The sequence below is a fragment of the Gracilinanus agilis genome, chromosome 4 (assembly GCF_016433145.1).
Source record: "Gracilinanus agilis isolate LMUSP501 chromosome 4, AgileGrace, whole genome shotgun sequence".
In the NCBI taxonomy this organism is placed as follows: Eukaryota; Metazoa; Chordata; class Mammalia; order Didelphimorphia; family Didelphidae; genus Gracilinanus; species Gracilinanus agilis.
In genome coordinates this window covers 458,790,735-458,801,894 of record NC_058133.1, presented here as the reverse complement: position 1 = coordinate 458,801,894, position 11,160 = coordinate 458,790,735, and positions in this window count along the sequence as shown.

The window sequence follows — 11,160 nt, the reverse complement described above, 5'->3', positions numbered from 1 at the left end:
AAATCTTTCCTTTCCCATAGATCTGAGAGGTAACTTATTCTATGTTCACCTAATTTACTTATAGTTTCCTTCTTTATATTTAAGTCATTTACCCATTCTGAATTTATCTTGGTGTAGGGTGTGAGATATTGATCTAAACCTAATCTCTCCATACTGTTTTCCAATTTTCCCAGCAGTTTTTGTCAAATAGTGGGGTTTTTTCCCAAAAGCTGAGATCTTTGGGTTTATCATACACAATCTTGCCAAGGTCATTTACTCCAACTCTCTTCCACTGATCCTCCCTTCTGTCTTTTAGCCAGTACCATATTGTTTTGATGACCATTGCTTTATAAGTACAGTTTAAGATCTGGTACTGCTAGGCCGCCGTCCTTCACATTTTTTTTTTCATTATTTCCCTTGATATTCTTGATCTTTTGTTCTTCCAAATGAACTTTGTTATAATTTCTTCTAATTTAGTAAAAAAGTTTCTTGGTAGTTTGATAGGTATGGCACTGAATAAATTAATTTGAGTAGGATTGTCATTTTTATGTTAGCTCGTCCTGCCCATGAGGAATCAATGTTTTTCCAATTGTTTAGATCTAGTTTTGTGTGGAAAGTGTTTTGTAGTTGTGTTCATATAGTTCCTGTGTTTGTCTTGGCAAAGAGATTCCTAAATATTTTATATTATCTAGGGTCACACCACACTTTTGATGATGTTATGTGTTATGCTTATTTTTTTTCTGTCTTTAAAAAAATACTATTTGTTATTTGGGTGGCTTTCTGGAAGAGAGAAAAGGGTGCTAGAATTCTGTACTCTGTTGTATTCTCCCTTAGGTCAGGCCACATCTGAAGAACTTTCTTTTTTCTGACTATTTTAAGATGTTGATAAGCTGGAATGAATCTAGAAAAGAGCAACTGAAGTGGTCAGAGGACTGGAAACTATGTCATACGAGAAATGTTTGAATGAACAGGAGGTGTTTAATCTGGAAAAGAATAGACTTAAGATGTATGTTGCACATGCAAAAAGGTATAACATAATATTTCCCCTCAAGTATTTGAAAGTCTGTCAAGAATGTGAAAGAGAAATTAGACTGCAGAGGACAGAACTAGGATCAATAAAAAGAATCTACAGAGGCAGATTTAGGTTTGATGTAAGGAAAAACATCCTTTGAGTTAAGAGTTGTATAAAAAAGTAATACAAGGTAATGAGATCTCTTTCACTGAAGCAATATGGAGGCCATATAAGAATTTATAGGGAATGTTGAAGAAGGTATTCCTACTTGAGAATAGATTCAACCAAATGATCTTTGAGGTTTCTGGGAACTCTGATAGTCTATAATTCTATTTCTAGAATTTGCCATTTTGAAAATGCCATTATAAATTGTTATTTTGGAAAAGCAATTTAGAATTATTCTTTTATTCTTTCTTTATTTAAAAAAACCTTACCTTCCATCTTGGAGTCGATACTGTGTATTGGCTCCAAGGCAGGAGAGTGGTAAGGGCTAGGCAATGGGGGTTAAGTGACTTGCCCAAGGTCACACAGCTAAGACATGTCTGAGGTCAGATTTGAACCTAGGACCTCCCATCTCTAGGCCTGACTCTCAATTCACTGAGCTACCCAGCTGCCCCCAAGAATTATTCTTTTAAAAGTGACTAAAATGTCTAAATCCTTGGCCTAAAGATTCTAATACTTGGGGATAGCTAGGTGGCTCAGTGAACTGAAAACCAGAGATAGGAGGTCCCAGCTTCAGATCTGGCCTGACACTTCCTAGCTATATGACTCTAGGGAAATCATTTAACCCTCCCCTCCCCCATTGCTTAACCCTTTCTGTTCATTTACCTTAAAACCAATATATAGTATTGATTCTAAGAAGGAAGGTAAGGGTCTAAAAATTTTTTTAGATTTTTTTTAAAGATCCCATTGGAAATCATGTAACCCAAAAAAGTCAAAGATCTCGCTTATACCAAAATATTCATAGTAGCATTTTTTTCATGGTAGTGAAAAGCTGGAAACAAAGTAGATGCCCAACAACAAATTGTGGTACATTCATATAATAGAATATGATTGTGCTGTAACAAATGAATATGAAAAATACAGGAAGGCATGGAAAGATATGTATGAACTGATGTAGAATGAAGCAAGCAGAACCAGGGAAATAATATACAAAGACAACAGCAATGTAAAAGAACTAAAAACAAATTGAATGTCCCTTAATTATAATGACCAAGAATCTTGGCCATGGGAAGAAAAGCTGAGAAAATATATGCACCTTTTTATTTGCATAGGAGTATAGAATATTGTGTATATTGTTAGATCCAGCTATTGTAAGTTTATACCATCACAGATTCAGAGGTCAACTAATTCCATTCTCTTGTTTTACAGATGAGGAAATTGAGGTATATGGAGACTAAGTTACTTGCCCAAGAGTCAGAGGTATATTATTATTATTATTATTATTATTCCTGTTGACTCCTTAGGAGCATAGGGCCGCAACCATCTCACGCCAGCGGACTCTGTTCTGGGCAACTTCCCCCAGCTGGGCCCATGTCATTCCGACTGTTTTTATTTCATTTTCGGCAGATCTTTGCCAGGTCTGTTTTGGTCTTCCGACTTTCCTCCTCCCTGAAGGGTTCCAGCTCAATGCTTGTCTGGCTACGTTGTCTTCCAGTTTTCGTAGCGTATGTCCTATCCATCTCCACTTACGTTTCTTCATGTCCTGACTAATGGGATACTGGATTGTTCTTTCCTAGAGACTAGCATTGGAGATCTTTTCATGCCATCTGATGTTCAAGATGTAGCATAGACATCTATTAACAAAGACTTGGAGTTTGTTGGTGTTGACTTTCGTCACTCTCCAGCTTTCTGATCCATATAGGAGGACGGCCTTTACGTTGGTATTGAAGATTCGGAGCTTAGTGACAAGGGACAATGCTTTGGAGATCCAGACAGACCGTAAGGTGTTAAATGCCTGTCTGGCTTTGTTGATTCGGTTTCTGATGTCCTCATCTGCTCCGCAGTCCCTACTGACTATGCTACCCAAATAGGTGAAGAGGTCTGTCTCCTTGATGTTTTCTCCCTGTAGTTGGATTGGCAGGTCCTGTCTGCTGTTGACTGGGATCACCTGGTCTTCTTGTTGATCTTCAGACCTGTCTTCTCCGCTTCTTCAGAGAGACGTGCAAGTTTGGCTTGTGCATCCTGCTGCTTGTGAGAAAGGAGACAGATGTCATCTGCAAAGTCAAGGTCCTCAAGCTGTTTGGTATGAGTCCATTGAATGCCCATATTGTTGTCCTTGGTAATTCTTCTCATGATCCAATCTATGACCATCAAGAAGATAAGGGGCGAAAGCATGCAACCTTGCTTCACTCCGGTCTTCACTGTGAAGGGAGCCGTCAGTTTCCCATTATGGATGATTTGGCAGGTAAAGTCTTCATATAACCGCTGGATGATAGGTTTGCTAAACTAATCTCTCACAATCTCTCTCTCTCTCTCTCTCTCTCTCTCTCTCTCTCTCTCTCTCTCTCTCTCTCCCTTCTTTCCCCCCTTCCCCCACTTCATTCTTTACTTTATTCTTTATTACAAAAGACTACTCGGGGGGTAGGGAAATGTGAAGGGAGACATTTGGAGGTGAAGGTGATATAAAAAGAAAAGATATCAGCATTTTTTAAATAAAATTTCACTACAAAAAGACTGCCATAACAAAAAGGAATTTGGACAAATTGAAAATATGCAGTTTATATAACTAACAAATCAAAATCTTTAGAGATAAATTTGAACAGATGGACTTGGAAACAAAAAATCAGAAAAATACAGTAGAGAGCCTAGGTTTATTTTTGGTTAATATCTTGTAGTTTTATTCTCCAATTGATCACCTAGACATGACAGCATGACATACAGGTTATTACATATGACATGGATGGCAAATCTCAGTATTTGTAGGACATATTTGCATATTAAGATAGTCAAATTGTTCTACCTGTTTCTGAAAGAGTTTCTTCCAACTATAACAGGCTACAACTTTGGAAGTGGATTTGTGAAAACTCCATAGTTACTTTACAAAGAAAATCTAAAATCAAAGTCAATCAATGGAAATGGCAAAGCAGTCAATTTCTAGTTGGAAAAATGTCATAGTTCATTTTAATAACAGATAATACCTTTATGCTTTCTCTCTAAAATGGTTATCATAGTTCTGTGATGGAGCTGCCATTAATGCCAAAATGATATTTTGTTGTTTCCCTTCCAATGATTTGCTAAAAGGATTAATAGTAATATATGGCTAAAGTTTGGGATTTGTACTATTAAATGATAAAAATTTTCAATGAAATAGTTAAGTCCAGTAATAATAACTGGCATTTATATATACTTTAATGTTTACATAGGGCTTTACAGACTGCTCTTTTGAGCCTCATAACTCTCTCAGGCAGGTCCTGCCATTGTTATTTCAATTTTACAAATAAATTGGGTCTCAAAGGTCAATTGACTTGTCCATGATCACACAGCTTATAAATATGAGAGGATTTGAACCAGGGTTTTTCTGAATTCAAATATAACACTAGATCCACTATTCTATACTCCAGCTAGCTCAAGATTGGTAATTTGAACTCTAGGGTTTTCTGCTGAATTCTCCCAATTGCCAGTATTTTCCAATAATTCTCTTATTTCTCATTTATGTAGCTAACCACATAGCAGGCACACAATAAAACCTGTTCATATTTTATCTCTAAATTGAGAGGCTCTCACTTTCCCTTCTCAAGGCACCATGAGGCTTCCTAAATTAGGTTTGTGGTTCAGTATCTTGGGAAGTACAGCAGCTATTTGATAGCTAGTTTGCTTGCCTTTGCTGCCATCACTCAAAGTCCAGAGGGCTCACTTGTAGTCATGGCCTTAGGAACATAGCCCATCCCATGTCTTCTCGGCCACTCTGTATAGTAATCATTCAGCCAGTGATTTCTACATGGGGCACTCTTATTAAATATAATATTTTGCTAGAGGTAGTAAGAATGATACAAGGACAGACTACAAGTCTGATGACAAATGTACAGAATGGGATCAAGGTCCTAAAATAGACTGAAAAAGTAATTTAATCCAAAATCTATATTTTACAAGTAATGAGACTGAAGCTCAAATATATGTAGTGACTTGACTAAACTTATAGAGATAAGAGGTAGAGTCAAGTTGGCACATGGGTCTTCTAATTCCAAATCCAATTCTTTCTCCCGTGCTATGAACTTATTACCTAGATGATAAATTTAGTTGTAGAGATACTTCATACTGGTTCCCTTACTTGGTCTAGAAAACATTTTTTCTTTGCTTTATTTTTTTTTAAACCCTTGTACTTCAGTGTATTGTCTCATAGGTGGAAGATTGGTAAGGGTGGGCAATGGGGGTCAAGTGACTTGCCCAGGGTCACACAGCTGGGAAGTGGCTGAGGCCGGGTTTGAACCTAGGACCTCCTGTCTCTAGGCCTGACTCTCACTCCACTGAGCTACCCAGCTGCCCCTAGAAAACATTTTTTCTACATCCATTCTAATCTCTATATCTCTAAGTACAGTTTTTTAAAATTAAAAAATTTTAGTCTATTTTAAAAATTAAAATATTTTTCAATTAACAAACTTTTTTCCCCTCTTCCTCTTACTCTCCCCTACCATTTGAGGGGGGGAACCTTTATTGCTATACTCTGCATAATCAAGCAAAACAAATTCTCACATTGGTCATGTCTGAAATATGTCTCTCTCCGACTGCACAGTGGGATATATTTGCTGGATACTGCCAATGTGAAGATTTGTTTTGCTTGACTATTTGTTACGAGAGTTTTGCTTTTTCCCCTTTTTTATGGGAGGGAAGAGGGAAAGAAAATTGATTTTTATTCATTGGGGAAAAAAACATTTTAAAATGCCCCTATATTCCATCATGAATCTTGAGTCTATCACCTCTTTGTCAGGAAGTGACAGCAGGCATCATCAGTCCTTTAGAATGGTGGTTGGTTATTGCATGGATCAGAGTTCTAAAGTCTTGCAAAGTTTTTCTTGTTGTTATTGTATAAATTGTTCTCTTTCTATTCATTTCACTCTTCATCACTTCATACCAAGCTTCTCATATTTCTCTGGAATCATCCCTTTCATTATTTCTTGTGGCACATAAAATTCCATTACATATTTATATGCCATAATTTGTTTAGCTCTTCCATAGTTGATGGGCACATCCTTAGTGTCCATTTTTTTGTCACTAGAAAGAGAGTTGCTAATTTTTTTTTACATAAAGGTCCTTTTCCTTTTTCTTTGATCTCTTTGGGATTATAGGATTAGTAGTGATATCTCTGGCTCAAATGGTAGGTACTGCTTATTAACTTTGGAGGCACAGTTACAAACTGCTTACCAGAATGGCCAGACCAAGTAACAGCTCTACACCAACAGTAGAAAAACATGTCTATTTGCAACCCTTTCAACATGTCATTATCCGTTTTTGTCAACTTTGCCAATCTGTCGAACATGAGGTAATGGTTTATTCTTAATATAGGGTCCTTTAGTCCAGCTTTCCAAGACATTTATAGTGCATCAAATGCTGATTCTGATTTCTTTGGACTGTAAAGAAATCTACCCATCATCTGCCTTATCCCAGTCTCCTTTTGGGGATCAAATAATATATGTAAAATCCTTTGCAAACCTTAAGCTGCTATATAAAGGTATATTAATAATATCTCTTTTAAAACTGTCCTATTAGCTACTTTTCCCTTTTCTCAGTGGGGTGTGACTTTTCTGTTCTTTAAATCTAGATATCTAATCACTTAAAAAAGACAAGGATTTAAATTTTACTCTCACATCAGACATTGGGAATAAAAAAAAAATCTACCCTCAAAAACATACCTTCAAGAATATTAAGTGAGGTAAATCATGAAATTTCTTGTTTCTAGAATTTGTTGAATGCCAAAGTATACCTCTATATTCAAGAATTATAATTTCCCCAATTCTTTTGGTTGGTGTTATCTTCCCAGTCATTCAGGCTCAAAATTTTGGTGTCTTATTTGATTCTTTATTTTTATACCTCACATCTAATTAGTTGGCAAGGCTTGTATATATATATATATATGATTTTTAGAACTGGCCCCTTCCTTTCCATTCATAACATCATCATCCTACTCTTTTCTTTGGTCTCAATCATTATAAAACCTATAACAGGTCTTCCTCACTTCTCTCCTCTCTCCAGTTTATCTTCTACAGAGAAGCCAAAATAATCTTTTAAAAATACCACTAAATTTATGTTGTTCTTCTGCTTAATAGTTCTTCCTTCTCTTCAGGATGAAATATGGACTCTTTATCCTGCCATTCAAGGCCTTCTATTTCCAACTTTCTTTTCAAATTATATGACACATTGCTCTGTCTTTAGAGAGGCTGTGAGACACAGTGGAAATGGTACTTGAACTAAAATAAAGGAAATCTGTGTTTGAATCTTGTCTTTGACATTCATTAGCTGTGTGACCATGACCAAGAAACTCACTTCCTTTGAGCTATATTTTCCTCAGGAAGCTAAAGAGCAAGGACTTTGGGAGTGGAGTTGGAGCTGGGAAGGGTGGCAGGGGCCCCAGGGAGACTAGAAAAGTAGCCTCAGGCAAAAGAGCAAGCAGGGAGGCAATCTCTGGGTTCTTGGCAACTGACCAAGAGCACCAGGGATGTACCCTATACCCCAGAGAGGAGCTAGACTTGAGACCTCTGGAAGCTGAAGAGCCTGGACCTTGGGCACAGGAGATAGAGGCAGCACACAATAGAAGCCCCAAAGACTCAGAAAAGTAGCCTCAGGCAAAATCTGCTCCCTAGCTCCATAAGCAGAGAGCCTACTCTCCTCACTCAGACTTTTGGTTGTGAAGGAAAAACTAGCATAGTGATGGCCAGCAATGAAATACAACCTCCTACCACCAGAAAGAACAAAAGAAAGGCATTGACATGGATAATTTTCAAGGAGAAAAAATCCAGACCACAGAGCAGACAGCAGAGGAGGGCAAACAAGTAAACACATCCAAACCTTCCCTCCCCAAAATGGAAATTGGTCACAAACTCTTGAAGAGTTCAAATCTGAGATCATGAGAAAGGTGGAAGAGATCTGGCAAGAAAAGTAGGAAATAGCTCAAAAAGAAATTAACAGTTTAAAAGACACAAAATCCCAATTGGAGGAAGAAGTCCCAAAATTAAAGGAAATGATAAGCAAATTGGAAACCAAAATTAAATAGCTGGAAACCAAGAAAAACAGAATAGGACAAACCGAAAAGGAAAATCAAAAGATTATTGCAGAAAACCAGTCTTTAAAGACCAGAATTGGGCAAGTAGAAGCCAATGATCTCACAAGATAGCAAGAATCAAAAAAAACCAACTTCCTAGTTACTCAATCTACTCAATTTGGGTGACTTACTCCTCAAACCCTCTTCAGCAGCACAAAGACATCATACCCTTGATCTTGGCATCACCTGCAACTGTTCTACTTCAACAAGTGCATGAACTTCAAAATTCCTTTATCATGATCTTTTACATACTTTTTTTCAATTAACAAACATTTATCTTATTTCCCATATCCCCTTCATTGGGAAAAAACAAAACCTTTGTTAATAAATACATGTAATCAAGCAAAATAAATTCCCACTCCATCCCCCAAAATGCATGAATCGTTCTGAGCATTGAGTCCATTGCTTCTCTGTCAGTAGATGGGTAACATTCATCATCATCAGTCCTCTGGAATCATAGTTGGTCATTGCATTAATCATAGTCCTTAAGTCTTCCAAAATTGTTTATACGTGTGTATGTGTTGTATGTGTGTGTGTGTGTGAGTGCGCACGCATGCGCGCGCACACGCTCAAATGACACTGCCAGTCCTTGGTACTCAGACCCAAATATTTATACCAGTAGTTCTCAAACTTTTTTGGCCTACCGCCCCCTTTCCAGAAAAAAATATTACTTAGCCCCCTGGAAATTAATTTTTTTTAATTTTAATAGCAATTAATAGGAAAGATAAATGTACCTGTGGCCATCACCTCTTTCCTGGATCACTGCAGCACCCACCAGGAGGCGGTAGCACCCACTTTGGGAATCACTGATTTATTCTCTCCAATTGATTATGGGCCATCTCAAAAGAGATTTATAGGATGGCTCATTGCAAGAGCTATCACTCTAGTGACCCTTATTGCCACTTCAGTTACATCAATAATGGCACTCACCAACACTGGCCAGACCATGGCTTTGATTTTACTGGGGTCCACTCTCAGTACTGAGGGCTACATAAATCTATATTCAAGAATTCTGTGATTCCTTATCCAACCATAATTAAATGAAGCTTTTTGCCTCTTCTTCTGCCTTCCCTTGAAAAATCCTATTCTTCATCTGCACAGTGACCTTTAATCCTTCTATATTACTATTCTTTTCCAGGCCATTTTCCTTCTTGACTCCATGGTGAACCAATTCAACTATATAGTGTCCTCATTTCTTGAATCCCTACTCCTCTTATTGTTTCACTGATAATTACATCCAGCCATGCCTCAGTCTTATATCACTCCCAACATTTTCCACCTTTCCTCCTACACATACATTGCTGAATGAAAGTAGGGTGACTCACACAACCATTCTGACTAGGTTCACACATTTAAACAACCTTTTTTTTAGTTAGGGGTAAGGTGAGTTAAAATGGTCAGACCTGAGTTTTAGGAATATTCATTTGTCAGCCTTTTGAAGGATGGACAGGAGTGGGGAGAGACTGAAAACAGAGACCAGTTAGGAGACTATTGCCGTAGTCTCAGTGAGAGGAGATGCTGAATTAAACTCAAGAAAAGACCGCATGGGTAGAGAGCCAGAGAAGGTATTATTATTGTAGAGGTGGAATTGACAAAACTTGACAACTGATTGGGTGAGAGAATGACTCCAAAGTCATGAAACTGGCCAGCTGGAAGAATGGTGGCAACTTCATGGAGAGAGGAAAATTTGGGAAAGGGAAGGGTTTTATAGAAAGGGTTTTATGAGTTCCTTTTGGATATCAGTTTGAGAATCTTATAGGATGGACATCCAAGTGGAGGTATCTAGCAGGGCAGTTGGTAATTCAGGACAAGAGGAAAGAGATAGATTAAGGAGAGACAGATTTGGGAGTCATTTGCCCTGAGATAACTCAACCTTTGGGATCATCAAGGTAGGTATAGATAAAATGAGCCAAGACAGACTTTTGTGGGGATAGCCACATTTAGTAGATAGAAGGAGTATGATGATCTAGAAAAAAAGACTGAGGAGCAACAATGCAGGCAGGAAAACCAAGAGAGAGCAGTGCTACAAAAGGTAAGGAAGGAGTGAGTATCTAGGAGGTAGGGGTAATCAACAGTGTCAAAAGCTGAACAAAGGTCAAGAAGGAAGTGGTCTGAAAAAAGACCACTGGATTTAGCAGCACTGGTAACCTTGGAGAAATTGAGTGGTAGTTGAGTGGTATGACTGGAGACTAGATTACAAGGGATTGAGAAATTGAGTGGGAGGTAATGAGATGAAGGCAACAGGGGCAGACAACCTTTCATAAGTTTGGTTGTGAAAGTGAGAGAAATAGGATAATAGCTTGATGGAATGGCAAGATAAAATATATATGTTTTTAAGATAAGGAAGAACTGGGTATATTTGTAAGTACCAGGAAGGATCCTGTAGATAAGGAGTTATTGAAGATGAGAAAATAAAAGCATATACTGAAGCTACTGAAAGGAGCAAGCTACTGAAGGAAATGGGGTTCCCTAGAAAAGAAAAGCCCAGTACTTAAGCAGAGACTTGAGCAAAGGAGGGGAGAAGGGGGTATAATGAAGCAAAAACATGAAGGAGAACAGATAGCTCAAAATGAATGGTTTCTATCTTCTCAGTAAAGTAGGAAACAAAATCTTTTGAAAGGTAAGGGGGAAAGACAGCTTAAAAAGGTCTGAGGGGAGAGTTTTTAAATAACTGTCAAAGGCACAATAGAGCCTATCATAAAAGAATAAAAGGATGCTGTGTATGAGGAAGGGGGGAGGTCAGTCAAGATAACATGAATTATAACATTTTAGATAACAAATTTATAGTAATAAAAGTCATCATGGGTTGATGGTTTCACAGGAAAGTTCAGAAACATATGAATAAGAACAGAGAAGGCAGATACTGGGAGTAACCTTGACTACCAAGACAAGGAAGAAAAGGGAGTCAGGGCTC